At 36.3% G+C, this 22526-nt stretch overlaps 1 protein-coding gene and 1 pseudogene across 5 annotated transcripts in view; one reads left to right on the forward strand and one right to left on the reverse strand.

The window, feature by feature from the left end:
- Nucleotides 1-22526, reverse strand: part of TSC22D1 (TSC22 domain family member 1) — a 112200-nt gene that overhangs the window by 36893 nt on the left and 52781 nt on the right. The window lies entirely within an intron of this gene.
- LOC119507436 lies at nucleotides 280-718 on the forward strand (annotated as a pseudogene).

Raw genomic sequence — 22526 nt, forward strand, 5'->3', positions numbered from 1 at the left:
TTTAGGAAATGCGACAAGGAAAGCAAGAAACGAGCTATCATACAGTCAGGAGAGTCGTTACTTCTTCAAGTGAGGGAGAGGGTTGTGGCTGGGAGAGACACAATGGGATGGGGTATGGGGGCTTCAGGAGGGCTGACAACATTCTATTTCTTATAATTAGACAGAGAGAGAGAGAAAGGGAGAGAGAGAGAAAGGTGCATAACATTGCTATCAAAATAAATGCTCGACCCTCTCTCTTTCTCTGCCCATGGAGGTAGCAGCCATCCCCTTCCCGGCATCATGGCTGTCCTCAGACCCCTTGTGAAGCCCAAGATCATCAAAAAGAGGACCAAGAAGTCCATCCGGCACTAATCAGACTGATATGTCAAAATTAAGCTTAACTGGAGGAAACCCAGAGCCACTGACAACAGGGTGCAGAGAAGATTCAAGGGCCAGATCTTGATGCCCAACATTGGTTATCGGAGCAACAAGAAAATGAAGCATATGCTGCCTAGTGGTTTCCTAAAGTTCCTGGTCCACAATGTCAAGGAGCTGGAAGTGCTGCTGATGTGCAACAAATCCTACTGTGCTGAGATTGCTCACAACGTTTCTTCCAAGAACCGCAAAGCCATCACGGAAAAGAGCAGCCTAGCTGGCCATCAGAGTCACCAACCCCAATGCCTGCTGTGCAGCGAAGAAAACAGAGAGCTCGTGTCCAAGTTTTATTTGTGTGAAATAAAACCATAAAAAGTCTGCCAAAATAATAATCATCATCGATGCTTGATTCTATGCTAATGATTGGAAAATCTGGATGAAATGAATTAGAGTCCAAATACTCAGCTGTGTAATTATGAGAGGGGCGAATGGATTGTGAACTCCACCACTGATGGAAGATGTCAAGTGGAAGTAGGATTACTCTGTTTGTGAAAGATGCTCTAAAGAAGATTCCCACACTTAAAGAGATTGAGGTAGATGACCTCTACATCCCTTCCAATTCTAAGATTCTATGAAATTCCAAGCTTTAGAATCCTATAATTATTATAACCATATGCCTCATTTTCATGTGAAGCAAGAAATCTGAGGAAATACATGTCAAGCTTTTTAATTAACAGAATACTGTCTCCAAAGCACTTGGATCTGTCTTGAATCTATAAAGTAGAATGCCTGCTCCTTCACATTCTCTGAAGGCTTTTTTCTTTTTTTTTATTTGAACTTCACCCAAGAGCAGAGCTCAGCAGAGATTTGGAATTGAAATTGAGGATGAGCTAAGAGATATATGTCAACTATTTACTCTAACAGTTTATAACATCCCTCCCTGTCTCAAATTAAATAATCAGGAAGCAATGTGCTTAGATTTTGCTTCCTGTATATGCCTTCAACTTCAAGAGTATGCCCTTAGTGTTAAAATGTCAAAATAATTAGCTACCACATCAGGACCATACTGGGATCTTCTGCAAAATTATTGTTGAAGATATCATCTATTATAATAGCCATTTAAAAATGAGTAAGTTAAAATTCATAAATGTAAAAATGACTTACAAAAGACACACAGCTAACATATGACAAGGCCAGAACTTGAACAGAAAACTCATTGACTTTTAAACCAATACCTTTCTTACTATACCTAATCGCTTCTCTGAAGAGAACAGAGACCAAGTCTTCTATTTTTTTTGTATCTCCTAAGAGAACTCAATATCAAATGCACAGATGGCAAATGGAGGTATGGAATTTAATTAGTCCTCTAGAGCAACTAGTAAATATACAGGAACAACTAATAAACAGTCTGAAACAACTGTTGGGGGACATCTATGACTGGACACACATCGTATACCAGTCTGGAATGGGGGAACGGCTGAGATCGCAGACAGAACTGGAAACTTAATAGTGATTACACTCTCCTCCTGAAAACTGGGTCTGTCTGGTCTAGGAAAATCTGATTGGGGTGATCAAGGAAACCAGATGCCTAGACAACAAAAGATTTCGAGTCACACGAGGAAAAAATGAAGCTATGGCCCAGTCAAAGGAATAAACTTATACTTCAAATGAGATACAGGAGTTGAAACAACTAATTAAAGATGTTCAAACAAATCTTCTAAATCAAATCAACAAGCAGAAGGAAAATGCGGCAAAATAGAAGAAGGATATAAAGACACTGGGTGACCATAAAGAAGTATTTGTAAGCTTGAAAAACCAAATGGCAGAACTTATGGGAATGAAAGGCACAAAAGAAGAGATGAAAAACACAATGGAGACATACAACAGCAGATTTGAAGAGGGAGAAGAAAGGATTCATGCACTGGAAGACAGGGCATCTGAAATCCTACCCACAGAAGAACAGATAGGGAAAAGAATGGACAGATACGAGCAACATCTCAGGGAACTGAATGACAACATGAAGTGCTAACTGTACATGTCATGCGTGTCCCAGAAGGAGAAGAGAAGGGAAAAGGGGCAGAAACAGTAATGGAGGAAATAATCACTGAAAATTTCCCATCTCTTAAGAAAGACATGAAATTATAGATCCAAGAAGCACAGTGTACCCCAAACAGAATAGATCCAAATAGATCAATGCCAAGATGCTTAATAATCAGACTGTCAAATGTCAAAGATAAAGAGAGAATTCTGAAAGCAGCAAGAGAAAAGTGATCCATCACATATGGGGAGTTCGATAAGACTATGTGCAGATTTCTCAGTAGAAACCATGGTGCAAGAAGGCAGTGGCATGATATACTTAAGATACTGAAAGAGAAAAACTGCCAACCAAGAATTCTATGTTCGGCAAAACTGTCCTACAAAAATGAGTAAGAGTTTAATATATTCCCAGACAAACAGACACTGAGAGCATTTGTGAACAAGATACCTGCTCTACAAGATATAATTAAGGGAGCACTACAGCGGATAGGAAAAGACAGGAGAGGTTCAAAGAAGAGTGTAGAAATGAAGACCAGCTTATGGGTAAAAAGAGAGAGAAAAAAATAAAAATAAGATATGACATATAAAAAAATCAAATGCACAGTATATATTAAACATTGACAGAGATCTACTGTTGAAATAATTATAATTTTCATGATAGGTCAACAATCAAATAGGTAAGTAGCACTTTAATTTAGTATTACAAAAATTCTATGTTAAAAAATCCAACATTTGCAACTAGAATATTAATAATAATGTTCTGGTATTATTATCATTGCTGTAGCAAACACCAATTATTTAAATAGTTATGCTACCATTTAACAGGGATTTCACTGTCTGTCTGCGACTTAAAAAAAAAAAAAAAAACACCAAACAGAATAAATCAAAAGCTATTGCACACTATATTACCAATAGGAAGCTACTTATTCTAGAGAAATCAGATCTAATTGCTGAAATATGATGGGATATAACTGGATTTACAGCTTATGAATAATGATTAAAGTATTTTATAAATTTTTGCAAAGATCTTCATTGAATATCGTATTGGTAAATTAACATTGCAATATTAAAAGCAATTGCTACAAAATATTTGCATTATTTTAAAGCATTCTAGTAATCTTAACCATTTGTAGCACTTAAGAGTATGTGGAGACAGGATATATGGGATATAGGATGAAAATATTTGACTTTTAAGTAGCAAGTACAAAATTCAGTATCAATGTTTGCTGCTCTATAAAGATCTCCATGAATTTTCTTCATGAATATGTTCTATGGTTTTGTTAAATTTATAGAAAAATAGCTTATATGGTCCCCCATTTTCTCAGATGATATTTTCCACAGTAATTCTAATCACCACTAACAAATCAGGATAATGAAACAGTTAAGATAATAATGCATCAATAATTAATGTATCTCACTATTTAAAACAACCACATAAGATAATAAACCATTCCCAAAAACATCAATTGTCATAAATCTGTTCACCAGTCTATCTGGAAAAAATAACTTGTGTATACTATTCCTTCCATGTGATGGAACCAAGAGGAATTTGCATATTGTTTTAATAGCATAAAAAAGCAGCAAATAAAGTAAACTAATCTTATTTTCAAGATAACTTCCGTTTATTTCATTTCTAACATTCTACCACCTTAATATGGTGAAATGAACCAATATTATTTTTCACTCGAACAGAATGGTTTTACTAAAATGTGAAAAACAAGATAGCTGTATTAAAAATGCTTTTTGTTAAGTTTAGGTTTTACTTGTTAGTTTTTATCCAATTATCTATGACAATAAATACCTTAAAACATGTAGAAGAGCATCTAAATGGAGAACATAACAAGAGATTAGGGGGTCCTTTCTTGAGCCTAAACCATACTGGGTAACAACTCACAGAATGCCTAGTAAATAGCAGAGTATGATTTCAGGAATGTATTTGTATGAGGAGCTGAAAAATCTCCTGGGAGAGAATTAAGCCCAAGAAAAGGAAAGGGATAGTCAAGGGGACAAGTTTGTCTCAGTAATGAAAAAGAAAATTTAGTCAAGAAATGGAACTGGAAATTCTACACCCAGCATGGTATCTGTCACTTTTGGGTCTTCTCCTGGTCCTAACCTCCACCACGCAATCCCCATTCCTATTTAAGGACTAATTTCAACTCCCATGGGGGAGAAAAAGGAGTGTACTCCAGTATCTCCAGGATCGACTCCCCAGTCCAGTGGGCCCCTGCAATGGCCAGGACGAGGTCAGCTACAGCACCCCCGAAAGTGGCAGTGCCCAGTGAACATGGCAGAACCTCACGGGTGGTCAGAACAGAGAAAATTAAAACTAACGCCATGTGGCTGGCACGCAGACATATCCATGAACCCATGTGAGATCCCCTTTGGGAACTCCAAAAATAACTGGAAGAGGCGCTGGTATCCCATATTAGCAGGTGGGGGCATGGATTACACAATCATCAAAAACTAACATTCTAATAAAAATTGTTTAAGCCATAAATGACACAGAGTTGTTAAAAACTAGCTGAAATGTGATTGTTGACATAGTCAAAGTATATCCAACTTTCTTCTTTAACAGTTATGTAAACTACATACAAACTGTAGAACTTGTGTTAATTTCTGTCCAGGAATATAAGTACAGAAAAAAATATACATTAGGATTATTATAAAACAGAATCATTTGGTTCTAAATCAGTCAATTAAAAGAAAATTATTTGTAATTTCATATAAACATAGAATAACTACTGAAGTGATTTTCCTCCTTTATCAATGGTTATCTAATAAATGATGTTAACATACAAAACGTGCTCTACTTAAGAAAAAAATAATCAAGATTATTCAGACTGTGTGATCTGACCCCTACATTATCGAAAATAATGTCTCATACTTGAAGGCAATCTTTAATTTTAAAAATCAGTTAACTATGAATCATGATTATTTTGTATATTTAGTAATTGCAATTTATATTCAAAATCAAGTTTCTTTTTATATTTTCTTACATATAAAATTTTTAAGAAAGGTTTAGGGTACCCCAGTAACTAATTAATTTAAAAATTTTAAGACTGCTATATGGAAGATTTTATATGGACAGCTGGATGGAAGATATTTAACAGGAAAATACCATTTTAGAATATACAAAATGCCATTTTGAAAACCCACACTTAGAATATTCTTGGAATATATGTTCTTCAGACCATCCATCTCTGCCTGAAATACAGCCCCTGCACATCCTGCCACGTCCGTTCCTTTTCTAGTTAATGCAGACTCAGCCTTTGGATCTCAATATAAGTCCTTTCTGGAAGGGCGCCTTCCCTGAACCCTCAGACCAGGCCGGGTCTCCCTGTGCAATGCTCTCGTAGATATAAACCCTGCTGCTCAGCAGAAGCGAATCACCTGTATAATTAAATGTCAGACAGTCTGTGTCCTCCAAGATACCGTATGTACAGTGATGGGGCATGCGTGTTTTCCTCACTGTTGTATCTGCAGTCCCTACCACATTGTATCTGCAGTCCCTACCACATTTCCTGGAAGTCAGGTGTGTTTGAACAAGAGAAAAGAGGAGACAGTGGAAAATACAGCAATCATTATTCCTATTTTTAAATCAACTACATACAAACTATTTTTAAATCAAACTACATAAAATAATTTCACCAGATTCCTTGGAGAAGCAGGGACTCTTTTAAGTTGCTTAACTAGCTAAATCACAACCTTCTCTTGAAGAAGCCAGGAGATTCCAGAATTCTTAAGTTTGAAGAAGTATTAAAGTTTACTTACATTCCAAATGTTTTCATGGAAAAAGTAATACATGCAAATAGAATAATAATACTGTACTATTCAACTCCAGCATTGTTCTAGTACTCCATACCTAAATTACCTCATAATAACTCTATTTTTACCATTTTCTAGGCAGGAAAACTGAGGCACAGAGAGACTAAGTAACATGCCCAAGTTCACAGGCATAAGTAAGTTTTTGAGTCAGGCATGGAACCTGGGAGAATGAGGCCAGGGAGCACATGTTCAATTGCTTCTACACAGAATGAGATAAATGCAACAGCTCACAATTAGAAAAAAAAATAAAATAAGGGGGTATTGGAATTTTTTCACTGCATAGCAGTTCTTTATATGATTAAAATGTAAATATGTGCATTTACAACATATTCCAGAATATAAGCCAGCAGTCAGTTATCCATGGAAAACCCACACTTAGTTTGATTGTACCCCAGTATCTAGTCTTCCTTCCTGTGCACAACACCCAGCAAGAGAGCCCCAGGTGCATGCACTCAGGCTAATATTCAGTGGCAGAGAGCTAAAAGGAACAAGATTAAAGAATTTGCATTGTGTGTATATACACATAAGCACACATATGGACTGTGTGTATGTATATGTACATGCATGTGTGTGTACAGAGATTATCATCCAGGCTCTCCCTCGCCTAAGATTAAAGCCCTCTGAATACTACCGAAGAAGAAGAAAACTAAACCCACTTACTCTGCTCCCAGAAGTCTCCAAGAGCAGAACCAATAAATGACACCAGACCAACTAATTGCAGAAACACCAGGATTCAATGAAGCATAAGGGAATGGGCAGTGCATCGAGTACATCTAGAATCAGCAACACCACCCTCACAACACAGTCCAAACTCGAGACAATGAAAATCAACCACTGAACAGTTGAAAAGCTCTCATAAGACAGTTACGCCAAAGCAACAGACTCTACTCCTTAGATTTTATGGGAAAATTATTGCCTCTTGCTTATCATACAGTTCTTAAAACTTGATTATCTGGCTTCCTGGGTCTCAGGGATAAAAAGCAACCAACCAAAGGGAAAGCTGTAAGCAGGCACACACACCGACAGTCTCAAGAGGAGACAGTGTTCAGCCTAATGAGACAGAAAAATAAGGAGTAGCCACCATATGCAACAACTCATCAACCAGAGGCTGAACCTGGGTTATCATCAAACCACCATCATCGAAGGTTAAAATAGATTAGGCATCTGCAAATTTAAGCTTCAATGATCTGAATATTTCTCCTATGTCAAATACTCAAACCATTAGAAAACCAGATAAATAGTTGTTACCATTCAGGATCTGGAACACATTTTTCTGTCTTATGCTATTTATTTAGGACTAAACTGGAAAAAAGTTTACCCTTCTTGGCTGGCCCTGTCAGGACTGCTGTATGTGAACAACTGTTTCTCAAAAATGACAACACACAGAAGCACAGTTATGCATTTTACAAACATGCAACTCTTGAGCCACCATTTGAGAGCATACAAGAAATATGATAAAGAAAAATGTAAGTAACATAAGACTGCTAAGAAGCAAATTTGGACTTCATTTAAAAAATGAAGGAATTAGAAGTATACAAGTTCCAAAATGCATCAACAGCACATGAACTCTCTTTTAAACTGAGAAACTCTAAAAGAAAAATATCTTATAGTATGTTACTTTAATAATATTAATTTATCATCATTAATAAGATTTTTTAAAATTAAGATGAGAAGATCTATTGTTTTCTAGTATCTTGGCATTTTCAGGACAATAGGGTGATGCTATTCCCTTGGGAACTAGTGCTTACTGATAAATTCATTTCTACATATAAACGTATTAGATGAGCACTTCCTACTGTATAAAAATTGTGGGAGGTTTTTTGGGACATAAAGAGTCTAGTAAAAGAAACAGACAAATAAGCAAATAACTACAATATATTAAATCCTATCACAGGAAGAGATTGAGGCAGTAGTGAAACCAGGAGTAGCTGCTGAGAAGGGAGAAGTAGAGTTTGGGATGATTTGGGGTTTAGCTTGGAGTAGGGTCTACCTTGGTTCTATTAACCTTGACGGAATGCAGGAAGAACGGTTTGAACGGCAGGATGAATGAGGGACCGAGGTTGAATGGGGCATCCAAGCTGATAACTCACAGGACGGGTGAGAACACTCAAGGGCAGCTCCAGAATTTCTAATGAGGAGTGGTCCAGGGGCAGAAGGGATTAGGAAACTCTTCTGGAAGCTGAGTTTGCATACCAACCACTCTGCTTTTACGTAAAATTTTTCCTTAGCCTTTTTTTTAAAACATAAGATCATATGCTTATTTAAGGAAGCTTTAGTGTAGAACAGGCGATGGAGGTTAAAGGCCCATTTCCTCTTCCCCTTGCACTACCAGTGGATGGACTTGGTTTCCAAAGATACCTCTCAAATGGACATACCCAATCATCAGCACACAGGCAGGCTCCCTGGGCTGCAGAGAAAACCTGTAGGGTGAAAAGCAGAGCAGGCAAATGATAGAACCTAGGCCAACACCAACACTTAGGAGGGTCGGGAGAAAAAAATCTGTAAACGAGACTGAAAAGGCGGCGGCGGCCACGAGACAGAGGAGAACCTGGAGAGATGGATGCACTGAATCCAAGGGAGGAAGACTCAGGAAGTAACAGGCAGTAATACCAAAGACAGAAATCAGATGAGACGGGGCCTGGAAAACACCCACCCAGACTTGGCAGGTAGGGAGCCTGGGGCCGTTTGCAAGCAAACCATTTCGGAAGCTTGGGTTGGGGCATGGCCAGGAACAGGGAGCAGCCACAGTACAACCGGAGAGATGATGGGTACCAAGAAGACAGAGGATTGGGGGTTGGTGCTGCCTCATACAAGAAGGAACCAGGAAAGTGGAAAAGATTGAAGACGATAAGATGATGCATGCCGATGAAGCAAAGTCCCAGAGGAGGAAATTTACTCTAATTTTACACAGAAATTAAACTAGTGTGTGATGAGAACACTAGTTTCAGTTAATACGATAATGGGATGCAGAGGTTTTCATGTGCGTATTCAAATATTTGAGCATCTCCCATTCTCAGGACAATACTCAGGGTTGATCACGGACCCTCCCCCACTTTGAACAAGGCTGGATACATCCACAGCATGCTGACAGATATCATGAAGTCTACTGATTAATCCATGAGTGGATTTTATCTTTATGTCATCTTAGAATGCGTAAGGAGCCACAACTACCAAAAAAGTTAATAACGTGCTAATGAGGGGAGTGGCAGGTAGGCACAGACACTAGGTCCAGTGTAAAAAACTTCCCTTCTTTGAATGCCTAAGATACATCTTCAGTATACTTCATTCAGCAACCACGTACTAATACTACTGCCTGAACTATTAGTCAAATTAAAAAAAAATACCTTTACGTATTTATATCTCATCCTCAATATACTCCTGAAGAATGTCACAATCTCTCTGTAGTGTTCTCAAATTCCAACAGTCTTTCAAACATAAAGGGTGGTGCTCAGTATTTTAAATTTTATTTTAGTATGAGTCATATAAACTGGAATTACAGAAAGATATATATATGTTAGTCAATGTCTAGTATGCCACTGAAAGAGAAAACAAACATCTATGCTCTATTAGTCTACCAAGTACCAATGATACATGGTATTGTTTAATCTGCAAAACAACCCATTTTTCAGATGAGGAAACTGAGGTTCAAAGAAGTTAAATAATTTACTGCAAGCCACACTGCTGTAAGTGAGAGAACCAAGATAGAGATCCCAAAGGGCTTATTTCCACTCTACCATACTTTACTTCAAATAATGCTCAGAAACACACAGTAAACATTTTGGATATTTATATTCTTTAAGTATTTTAAATCAAACATAGGTTTTGTTGCCAAAAAAACAAACAAAAAAACCCTTACGGTTACTAAGATAAAATATACTTATTGAAACATCATATTCACTCTGAATATATAAAGTGATAAAAAATACTGTCAATATTAAGTGTTTACTCTGTGCCAGACACTGTGCTAAGTGCTTTAGAAGGATTATCTTATTTACACTTTACAATAATCCTAAGAGATTATTTTTCTATTATTTTACTATTATTTTCCTCTATATTTTACAGAAGAGAAAACGGCGGCTCGGAGAAGTTAAAAGTTGATGGTCTCAGGATCACAAAAGGAGTGAGTGGTAAAGCCAGTGTTTAAACTCAAGGAGTCTAACTTCAAAGAGGTCATGCTCTTCATCAATGAACTGTAGAAACTATTTTTGCAATGTCCTTTCCTTTAAGAAATAAAACTCCAAAAAAGGGACTATATTATTTAGACATGGGTTTTCCCTAAATTACCCCTCTACCCCATATTGTGCTATGCACATTTGAACATTCAGGTAACTAAATAGCAAGCAACATACTGAGGCATAGTTTCCATGGCTAATCTTTGAACTACAAATGGGACACGACTTAAATCCCAATTTAAACCACTGGTCTTTTTATAATATTCATGATCAATAAATCAGCAAATTTTAAAACAAGGATACAGTACGGAAAGTTAGCACAGTGAGCAAGCTTTATTCTAAAATCCCGAACTGTCAAGAATATTGTAGAAAATTTACCATTGCTACTTTGATAAGAAAAATGAAGCAAGAGTTCCAAAAACTGGTCAGCCCTGAACAGACGGGAATATAATTCGAACAGCCCAAAACACGCAGTTTCTACTGATTGGCCAACAAAGTGATAATATCCACAGTAACAAGCAAGCCTTGGAATACGGCACTGGGAAAAAAATCTACATGTGCACCGAGAAGTGACTATTCTTACTCAACGGTAGATGGCGCTCACAGATCATGTCCTATTTAAAGAAAGCTACCCATTTTCTCCTGGGAGAAACATTTTTTTAAAATACACAACCCAGGCTATCTTAAATTAATAATGCAAAATGTTTATTTATATAACATTCTGTATAATTTAATTGAAAACCTAGTTTTTCTTCACACGAACACACAGGCATCATATACATGAATCTGGGCAATTTTTAAAAGAGATGCATTACTTAAATAGAGTGTAACAGTTACAAAATTTGTTAAATACAACAGACACAAAGGTTGAAAAACTGGGGGAAAAAAGGAACAAAGGTAAAATAAACTCAAAACAAGTAATTCCTGTGTTTTGAGATTTTTAAGCTATTCAAATTATGGGAAAATAGTATGCAGTTTCCAGCTTTCATTTATGAAACTGGTAGATTCTTACAGAGTAATGAGAGTTTGAAATTATTTCTAAAGTCAACTCTGGGAATGTTCAAAATCCCTTTAAAATCTCCTACATCCTCAATAATGGGATTTCCATTTGTCTCTGCCAGACCCTTTAAAACTATGCAGAATAGACTAATTTCCTACTGACAAGCAAGGGAAGTCTTTCCTCCTTCCTCACAAATAACCAACCTTTTACACATTACAAATAGTGCGTCTCAACCCAGAGGTGTAAATAATGCCTCTGAGTGTGGGGCTTAGAAGCCATCCCACAGCTATTTATTATCACCAGTCACAATAGGGGAAGGGAGGCAGTAATAGAAATTGTGAGAAGTAAAAGACTCATGATATACATGTTTAATACCTGCAGCATTAGGTAACCATCCCAAATCCTAGAAGTCAGTCTAATTATAGGTCTTTGAAGCACCACAGCATAATTGTACAGCAGTATTCCTATTTGAGGGGGCCCTTCCAGCATCTAACATCGAGCCACACAAGTGGTTTTTCCAGTCTGTCCAGACTGCATAGGGGACTGATTATCACAGGATATCTTAACTAAAATGGCCCTGACTCGTGGGAAATGCACAGGAAATAATGTTTCGACTCCTAGCCCCAACACGTATTCCTTGAGAAGTCACTTAACCAACTTTCAAACTCAAGTTCCTCAGTCATAAAATGGAAGTAAGGTGGGACTGTGGTGAGAATTAAAAAATAAAAAGTATGCAGAGTATACAATATGAGTAGATATATAAAGATTCAATGAACGTTGGACTCCCTCTTCCTTTTACCGTATTATAGAATAAGGAACAAGCATAAACAATAGTATAAATTCACTGAGGCTGTCTTCAATCAAGGCAACAGAAAATTAAGTGAAAAAAAAAATGCAGATAAGCTACCCTCTCATCATCAAGAGCTAATGAAGTATGAGTTTTCTAGAAGAAAAAAAACATTGTCTAGTACAAGAAAAATAAAAACTCAAAGACATAAATAATAGGCACTATAAATAGTGACTCTAGCTACAAACCTAAGGATAGTAACCACACTTATGGGTATGGAAAGTTCTTTTTGGTCTTTCAACATATAGTATTTCCACCAGTAACCTAATATTAACTTTGTACAGAAGTTAAGATTTCTTTTTAGTAAGATTTTTTATAAGACTGTACATTATAATAAACGATTTGATTACATTTTTCATAAAAAAGACAATTCAAAATTGACTCAAATTTGTGAAACAAACCATGTGTACAGTTAAATTCAGTATATAAAGATTAGTTCCTGCTCAAAGAACAGAGGACTAGAATAACTGTCAACCTAAAACTTGGTACTTCTTGTTCAAGAACTAATTAAAATATAAAATAAAACATAAAATAAAAATATAAAATAAAGACATTTCAGATATATAAAAATAAGAGTCTACCACCATATGACATTTACAAAAGGAATTTCCAAGTAACATACTCTAAGAAGAAGAAAACTACTACCTTAAAAAAAAGGTGCAAGTTATAAGAAGGAATAGTAAGCAAAGAAATCGATAAACATGTAGGTAAACCTAAACAAACATTGTTTATATAAAATAATGATAATGTCAAATTAGTGGAGTTATAAAAAAGACGGTCTTAGAACTATGGACAACAGTATGTAAATTGTGGGGAATAGGAAGATGGTAATTAAGTTAAAAAGTCGTAGATTTTAATTTTTTCTCAGGACAGGGGGAGAGTGGGTTTTAAGATATTAGCTTTATACTTTTAAGCTAATTACACAAGAGTAGAAATGAAAAGAACAGAAAGAGAGGATGTAATTCCCAAACCAGGAAAGCGAGAAAAGCCAAAAACAAAAGTCTTAATCCAAAAATATAAATCAAGAATGGAGGAACTGGCAAAGCATAGAAAAAGCAGGACAAATAGAAAGCACGACAATGGAAGAAAGAAATTTAAATGTATCAGTAATCACAATAAATATAAATGGATCAAACTCAACAGTTAAAAGATTTAAAATGTCCCCCCACCCCAATTCACTATACAGTATTTGCAAAAGATACACTAAAATATAAGGAAATGCTAAAAGATGAAAAGTAGAAAAAAAGATATCATTGGCAATATCAACTAAAGAAAGCTGGGATAACCTTGTTAAAATAAGACAACATAAACCTAGGTAGAAGGCACCATTAGGGTTAAGGGGTCATGACATAACAGATACAGTGTACCAGAAAGATGTTAAGAATTCTAAATATGTATTTACTGAATAAAATACACATAAATATATAAAGCAAAATTTGAGAAAACTATAAAAAAAATCAAATCACCACTCTTTATTACTGTAGGTCAAGCAGACAAAAGTAAAGAGATTAAATAGCTGAAAAAAACAATTTTAAAAATCTGACTTAATGGACACATAGGGAATCCTCAACCTTAAAATTAAAGAATACATATCCTTTACAAACTTACATGAAACATCCAGATAAACTGTTTCTGCACTAAACCATAAAAGTTTTAAAAATTTTTCAAGGAATATCACATAACCATGTTTGCAGATCACTATGCAACTAATGTGTAATTCAATAACCAAATGATCAAGATGTAAAAACACCTACATTTGGAAATTTCAGAACACACTACTAAATTCTTTGTGGGTCAAAAGAAATCTTAAAGGAAAATGAAAACACTTAAAATGGAAAGGACAGGCAAACTTGTAAAATATACTGTGAAAGTACAAACTTGGAGGGAAATTTATAGCCTTAAGTGCTTAAAATGTTAAAGAAAGGATGAAAATTAATGAGCTAAGTTTCCAATTTAAGAGAAGGAACTAGAATAAACCTAAAAATGCAGAAGGAAGTAGATAATAAATATAAAAGCATAAGTTAATGAAATTTTAACACAAGACACAATCTCAAAGCCAAAAGTTCATTCTCTGAAAAGACTAATACGTAGACTTCTGAAAAGATTAATAAAGAAAAAGGGAAGCAAAAATAAACCATATCGTGAATGAAAAGGGGATATAATTATAAATAAAACAAAATTTAAAATATAATAAAGATACTATGAACTTTAAGGCAACAGTCAGAAAACTTAGAAAAATATAACCTACCAAAGCTAATTTGAAAAGAAATTAAGAGAGCCTGAATGAATCCATATCCATTAAGGAAACTGATTCAGGAGAAAAAATCTTCCAAAAAGAAAAGGTCTTACATGTAAAATTCTACCTACATTTCCAAGTAACAGATGATGCTACTCTCTTTTAAAACCTTCGAGAGAACATTATGTATATACAAAAAGGAAAATTCTTTATTCTCAAACTTATTCTAAAAGGCTAGTAAAACCTTGAAACCAAAATCAGAAAAGGACAGTTTGAAAAAAGAAATTTACAGGCCATTCCCTTTTATGAACAGTGTAAAAATCCTTAAAAATAAATAAACAAGCAAAGGTAAAAACAAACCTAGTAGTGAATAAAAAGACAATATGTCATGACCAAGGTGGATTTACCCCAGGAATATGAGTGGTTAACCATTAGAAAACCTTGATAAGTTTATGTTATTTGTTTATACGTTTATGTCATTTCTCACAACAGCTGAAAGAAAATATCACTTCAAGATGTACAAAAATAGCATTTGATGAAATTCAATATAAATTGCTTATTAAAAAGAAAACTTAGTAAACTAGAAAGAAAAATTCTTTAACCACATAAAAGATCTTTATCAAAACTTACAGAACATATCCTTCCCAATAGTGAAACCTCCAAAGTATTTGCTTCAAAATTAGGAACAAGCATGCCCAGTATGAGCATTCTATAGAAATTCTAGTCCTGCATTGTCCAAATACAGTAGTCACTACCACATGTGGCTACTTGTGAAATCTGGCAGTCCCAACTGAGATGCACTGTAACTGTAAAATACTTTTGAAAATTTGGTGTAAAAAAATGTAAAATATAAATAAATGTTACACTGATTATGGGTTGAAATGACAACATTGGATTAAACAAACTGGGTTAAGTAGAATAAAGTACATCATTAAAATTAACTTTACCTGTTTCCTTTTATTCTTTAATGTGGCTACCAGAAAATTTAAAATTACAAATATGGCTCACAATATATTTCTATTGGACAGAGCCATTCTAGTTGGTTCAATAAAGTCAGCTCTATTTTAATACAAGAACAAATATTGGAAAGTATGAAACAAAGTTGTCACTCTCAGATGCTGTGATTGTCTACATGGAAAACCCAAAATTATAGACGAAGACATTAGACTTGATAGGATTTAGCGAGGTGACTAACTGCATTTCTATGTACACCAACACTTGGAAAACGTAATTTTCAAAAATATACCATGTACAAAGCAAAAGAAATATAAAACCACTTAGAATTTAACAAAAGATGTATTTCGTGTGACTCCCATATCAAATGACAAAATACGTATTCAAATAAAGAGGAATTGTAGTATTTCCCTTGAAAACTGCTCAAGAGAAACACTCTCCATGGATAACTATGTATAACTGATAACTCCCAAATCCCTCTGTCTTCTCTAGTTTGGACAATCCTCAACCTCTCTACCAAATTTATTTGAAAAACCACCTGAGCCTTTTTCCCCATCATCCTTCACATCCCATCTGGCACTAAGATTCTACCCCCAACTGAGGGGACCCTCTCCTCAGCCTTTTCCTTCCCACTGCCCAGTCTTAATTCAGGACTCCATCACTTCTCACCTACTAATCACAACTGCTTCCCCACATCGAATCCATTCTCTGAGTTGCTGCCAGATCCATCTTTCTAAGATGCAAATCTAATCATCTACTTTTTTCTAATCAAAATCCTGCCATGGTGCCCTACAGCTTTCAGAACGTGAAACTCCTTTGCTACTCTGGGCTCTCCCCACCCCTCTGGCTGCATCTCGAGCCATTCGGCCATTCCTCCCCCTTTCCCCACAGTTCACAGAGCATACCCTTCCTACTGGAAAGATCAGTGCTGTTTCAAGGCTCTGCACTTCTTTGCCTGGGAAACCCTTTCCCAAGTGAGTAATTGCCTTCAAAATTCAGCTGAATGTCTCATCCTCTAGAAAGGATTATGCCGAGCATTTTCCACAGCCCGTGACACACTCTATTATAACACACTCTATTATAGTTGGTTTATTTTCCTATAGACGAGATAATCCCCTAGAAGACTCCAAGCCTGAGAGCTGGGTCCACGACTCTACCGTGTTTGTATCACAGGACCTAGCTCAGCCAACGTTCATTCCTTCAGTCACTCGGTCCGGTCCGCCCGTCAACCATGAAACAGTTCACAGATCCGCTCACCCTTCAGCTACCTGAGGGATGCCATCAAGTCTTCAAGGTTGGCCAGTATCAGAGAGAATAATTAGCAACTTGTTGGTGCAATGTTTCTGCCTAGGAGTCTGCCCTCAAACAAATTAAAACAAAAGCTTCTGACTTGATTAGAGCCACTTAAATACATGAAAGAGTATTTTCTAATCCTTCTAATTAAAAAACTGAAAACTGTTCTTAGTCAATCATTAAGGAAATGTAAAATAACCTTTTATTAAATAAGGCTACCATCAAGGTAAAAATTCCTTAATTTGTTTGTGGAGATGAAAAGCCTCAATATAAAAATTCAACTAACTGCTCTCTCACACATGAGAAATACAATCCAATTTCACCCTTTAAACCTAGACGTGTACTCACCCCATACTACCCACCAATCTCCTGAGGCAACGGCCCTGGGGTCTCAGGCTCGCCAAATCATTTGGTTGGGATTAGAGAATGTGCCAGAAGCTAGATTTTCTGTTTGAAGGTTTTTTAAAGCTTTCTCGCGCTTGCCTTTAACAGTCTGTTGAAGGCACTTGATGCCGGAGAATGTTTTCAACAATCTGAATTTGAAAGTACCCAGGTGGGCCTAAGTGGAGCAAGACTAGTTCTCTAGACTTCCTCAATAATTAGAGATAAATTGATATTCTGAAACTCCTAAAATTTAGAGATAATACTTTGTATTAAATCAAAAACTACATGTTTTCATTGTTAATGGGGTTAGTCCAACTCCAATTGCTTCATTCCCATCTAATTCTGCCCACATTACAACATCTATAGATTTCAAACACCCAAAAGAATGAAGCACAGATATTAATGTACTTTATTACAGGCAAGACTGATTTTTTCCTAGGGCTGTTTCTGCTGACCCAAAACACTATCCCCATTTTAATTAGATTACAAATTCCTAGAAAAGACCCATTAGAAAATATTTTCTCAATATCAGCAATTCTTCGGCTTCTCTTAATTATTCCTTGGTTTTAAATCTTACAGGCTTGGAATCAGTAATTATTACTTCCAATTTTCGTGTTGGCTGCTGGAAAGCTCACAGCTAACTTATGGCTGATTTCTAGACGCCATTAGAGGCAATTTGGGTATTATTCTTGTTCTGAGCTCTGGCTTATTCTTTTCTAATCTCTTTTTCTCCTTTGCCACAATATAGATTTAATTTTAAGTTTATTTTGTCATACCGGATATATTTTCCTAAGTTGCCTTAAACACCTTCTAAAAAATAAACCTAGAAAACCTTACTCACACACTTAACTACTTATTAGCCGGTCTGCTTCAGGGCTTCCGAACGTCACAGAAGCCAGTCAAAAGCTACTCCACAAGGATTCCTTGTATTCATTCTGTTACCACAGGCCTGTTCCCCATATGAATCTTTATATACTCTTTTTCATTTCTCGTTGAGCCATGGCAATTTATCTTACCATCAACAGATAACATTTCTGCCTAGATTTCAGAGATGAATCAGTTAAACTCTCTCACTCTCCCCAACACCCCATCTTAAAATTATAATCTCAAACAAACAAAAAGGCTTCCATCTGGGTTCTTAATGCTAACACTTTCTGTTTTTCACTGTTGCCTTATTTCATCTCATACATTTAAAGGCACCCAGTCTGGTGGCTCCTTCCTTTGCCAGGAGTTTCATAAAAGGGTACATCTCTGCCATTATCATTCTTCAGGCAGTGCCACAGGGCCCTACGGTGGGATTGGAAGGGATAAGGATTTAGAACTTGGCGCTGATAGCTGGTGAATCAACAGAGGGCAGTGAGGGCACGTTAGTCTAGAAGGTAGAAAACAGGTAAAACTCTTGACAGGCAACAGGTAATAACTGGCATGGGTGGCAGGAGACAGTTTCAGCACCAGTTACCGATATCCCAACAGATGGGTCCCTGCCAATGTCAGCATCAGGGTTCCAGGAATAGGCACAGAGGTATCAAAGCAAAGACTCTGCAGAGAGAAATAAAACTAGCCCAGGTACCTGGACTGGGGTGCAAGGTGAGGAACTGACCGTTGGAACAAAGCTGAATGCTAATTATAAATACTGAGCCGGAAGTATCAACTAGCAACAACAGCCTTAGTGCTGAATCCTCCAGCACTGAACGGAATTCTTTAAATCCTGTAAGGTCAGACTTGGTCCCAGAGGCTGGGCTGGTGGAGGGCTGAGCACACTAGCAGGGTCGAATGGACAGAAAAGAAAATGACTGGGGCAGTGACATGCAGCATAGGGTTACTAGTTAGGAATCTACTATAGCAAAAGAAAAAAAAAAACCAGAAACTTCTTAATAAGCACATTACTTGTATCAAAGCCATATAAATCTACAAATGTCATATGAAATGGTGTGAGAGAGAGAGCAAACACACAAGGGACAGCACACAAATGCATGCACTGTAGGGTGACAACCCACAGAAGTGGATTTCTCCCAACGTCACCACTGATCTTTACACTCAACATCAGATTTTTAGTACTTAACCTTCCTAAAAATTCTACTAGCAGGGCACTGTAGATCAAATGAAGTAACTGTCACTCTCCAACCTGTCTTTATATGAAACAACAAAAGTGCTTCGATATACACACCTTATGCAATATGGTTATTAATCTCCATTTGCCATCACTTGCTCACTAGAAATTTTTATGGCTCTCTCTCACAGTTTCAATGTGGTATTTGTCAATTTATATGACTTTGCTTCAGGTAGTATGCTTATTAAGAAGTACTTTTTTTTCTGACTTAATCCTCCATTTGAATGATCAATGCCTTTCTGACTGATGAATTTAAGTTGTTAAACTTTCAGATTCCAACTTGGTCCCAGAAAAAGTAATTGGATACTTGCCTGAGATGGAAAACACAGATAACCTTTATTTAACTTGTCTCAGCCTGAAATACCTTTACATGCCACGGATGCCTTGGGTGACTATGGCCTAATTCTCTCAAGATCCCGCAGTTGAGAAAAGCCACAAACCACAGTAATCCCTATAGGCAGGTGGCATCATCACCCCCATTTTACAGATGAGGAAACTGAGGCAGAGGCTGACTCACTTGAGCAAGCTCACATAGCTAGTTAAGTGGGATAATCAGGACTGCAACCCAGGCAGTTTGGCTCCAGGGTCTACCACTTCAGTGAGTCCAACCTTGTTTCTCTGACTCCACAAAGCTCTTCCTCCAGGTACAGGACGCACTTCATGACCTAATCCTTGATAATCTGCTTTTAAAACTTTTTCAATTATTTGTTTTCCCAAAAACACTGCAAGCTGTTTAAAACAAACACCATGAGAAACTTCTATTATATTCCCACAGTGCAAGGCCCAACCCGAGAAAGGTCTTCAGAATTTGTTTAACTGATTACTGCAACTAAAAATAGCCATAGAAATGCAGGAAACAATAGACGTGACTAGCTCACTTGACATTAGCCTTGCTTGGGCCACACTGCAGTCTGAGGCACACTAATTTATTCATACTGAACATACTGGAAACTTGAAGGTAAAGCTACAGAGATTTACATAAAATAGATATACCTATATAAATCAGTACAACCACACAATTACTAATCTGAAGGTTGTTACTTCCTGGTTCCTTCTGATCATTTCTAATTCTTTCAAGCAGATACCCCAGAGCAGTACACAGAAAAGAACAGAGGTGAGAGAAGTGACGCAGCAGAAGATGAAAGTGTCCAGAAACCTGTTGGGGCTCTATTTTGGAAGATACAAATCAAGAGTAATGTTAACAAGGAGACAAGAAAGGAGAATGAATGATTACCACCAAGACTCCAAGATGCCACTGACAAATACCTCTGAATTTTCATACTGTTGCCATTGCCAGATGGAGTATAAATCATCCACTTGCCCCAAGAGCTTTCTTCAATTGGGGCTTAATCTAGGATATAAAAATCTTTCATAAAGCAGAGAGAAGAGAGAAGCTTACAGTACAAACTTCTCAGTATCTCAGCAAGAACTATGAAGAGGAAGTTAAGACCCCGCAAGTTGACAGGGAGGTCATTCTACTGCTGATGAATATTTTATCACCATTACTCGATACCTTTCCTCCTTCAACTCCACTACTGATCCATTACAAAACCTACATTTATAGACTCTTCAATAGAGAACCTTCTCATTTTTACTAGAAATACTTAAAACACCTTAACATCTTAAATAAATTCATGATTAAATTAAGACATTAATTAAATAAATCCTAGTAGAGCACATTAAACATAAAAAGATGGAAATTTAGTTTTTAACTATATGTTAAATGTGAAAAATAATATACCTGGACTTTGTTACAACTAATGATTGATTACTTGAGAATTACAGCTACTGGTTTATTGGCATAAAGGAAATGTGGTTCTTTGTCAGATGCTCCAAAGCCCCAAAACTATTTAATAGCACCAAATGGAATAAGATACTGAAGTGAGAAAAATAATTTCACTTTCTTAGGGGCATTAAGTAAGGTTTCATGCTTTTTGCTGGTGAAATTCAATTTTTCTCCTCTTGGAGCCAGAAAAAGTAAGCCTATATTTGATGGATTTTTTTCCTTTTTTCCATCAAAACCAAACATTACTCTAAATTTCATCTGTGGTCTCGTGTTTTTTTTTTTTTTTCTTTCTTAAATCCTTATGAAGAATCTCAAGGAAATTCTTAAAAGTTATCTGAATGAAATATCTACCCCAACGTTCACAACTTATTTAAAAAGATATACATACAACTACCCAAAATGTCAAAAGTTAAGCTTGAAATATCATTATCTCAATTAACAATGTATTAAAGTTTAACATATCAAGACCAACAGCTAATTTTCACCCTGAACATCTCTTATTCAATTCTAAGTTATTCAAAAACTCTACTGTATATGTTAGAAAGACTAAATGCAAAGGTAAGCTAAAAATCCAGAACGGAGCCTAAAACTAGTGTTCTTGAATGAAAATTATACATCATTACTGACTAGTTCTACTCTGGGACGGTTTTACTTAGAAGGTTGTCTCTATTGCATGCAAATTGTTGCCCAATACTACTTTTTTTTTTAAATACGAAAGCTTGTGTCTTAAGTTTTATGTCCAAAGTTTCACTATTTCTTCTTCTTCTTAGGATTTTGTTTAAAATATATCATTTTTTAAACTACAAGGATGTGTTTTTCCCAAACCACACAACTGAACAAGGAAACTGTATACTCTGCTACTAAATTATCTCATAAAAACTCTCTGACTTCACTTTATGAGAGCTGTAACTGCTTTGTACAAGTTTAAACAATCTTATTTCAAAACGAAAAGTGGCTATTAGTGGACAACTGGATTTTTCAATAAATTTCAATGAAGTTATTGAATGCTTACTACATACAAAGCTCTAGTTTCTGTGGCCACCAAAGAATAAGACATTTTCTATCTTTAAGGAGCTTATGGAATAACAGAAATCTTTTTTAACATGTGATAATAATAGCAAACATCTATATAGTACTGGGCAATTTTAACTCACTTATTCCTCACACAGCCATGTAAGATGAGTACTGCTATGTGCTCCTAATTTATAGATGAGGAAAATCAGGCTCAGAGAGGTTAAGTAACCAGCCCGAAGTCCGGAGCTAGTAAGAGGCAGATCCAGGATTAGAACTCGAGCTCCAGAGCCCATACACTCAACCACCTGCCCCACTGACTTGCAAATAAAGATTAAGGCAGAGTTTGGAGATGTAGCATTTTTCAAAAAGAAGTACAAAAAAACACTTGGGTCTCCAGAAGGAGATCACATCCAATCAGAGAGATCTGGAAATGCAGTCCCTGAAGGATGGGTACGTTCCAGGGGAATTGTAGGGTGGGAATTCTGGGCAATGGCGACACATAAAAAAAGGCAAG

This window comes from Choloepus didactylus, chromosome 12 (assembly GCF_015220235.1).
Source record: "Choloepus didactylus isolate mChoDid1 chromosome 12, mChoDid1.pri, whole genome shotgun sequence".
In the NCBI taxonomy this organism is placed as follows: domain Eukaryota; kingdom Metazoa; phylum Chordata; class Mammalia; order Pilosa; family Megalonychidae; genus Choloepus; species Choloepus didactylus.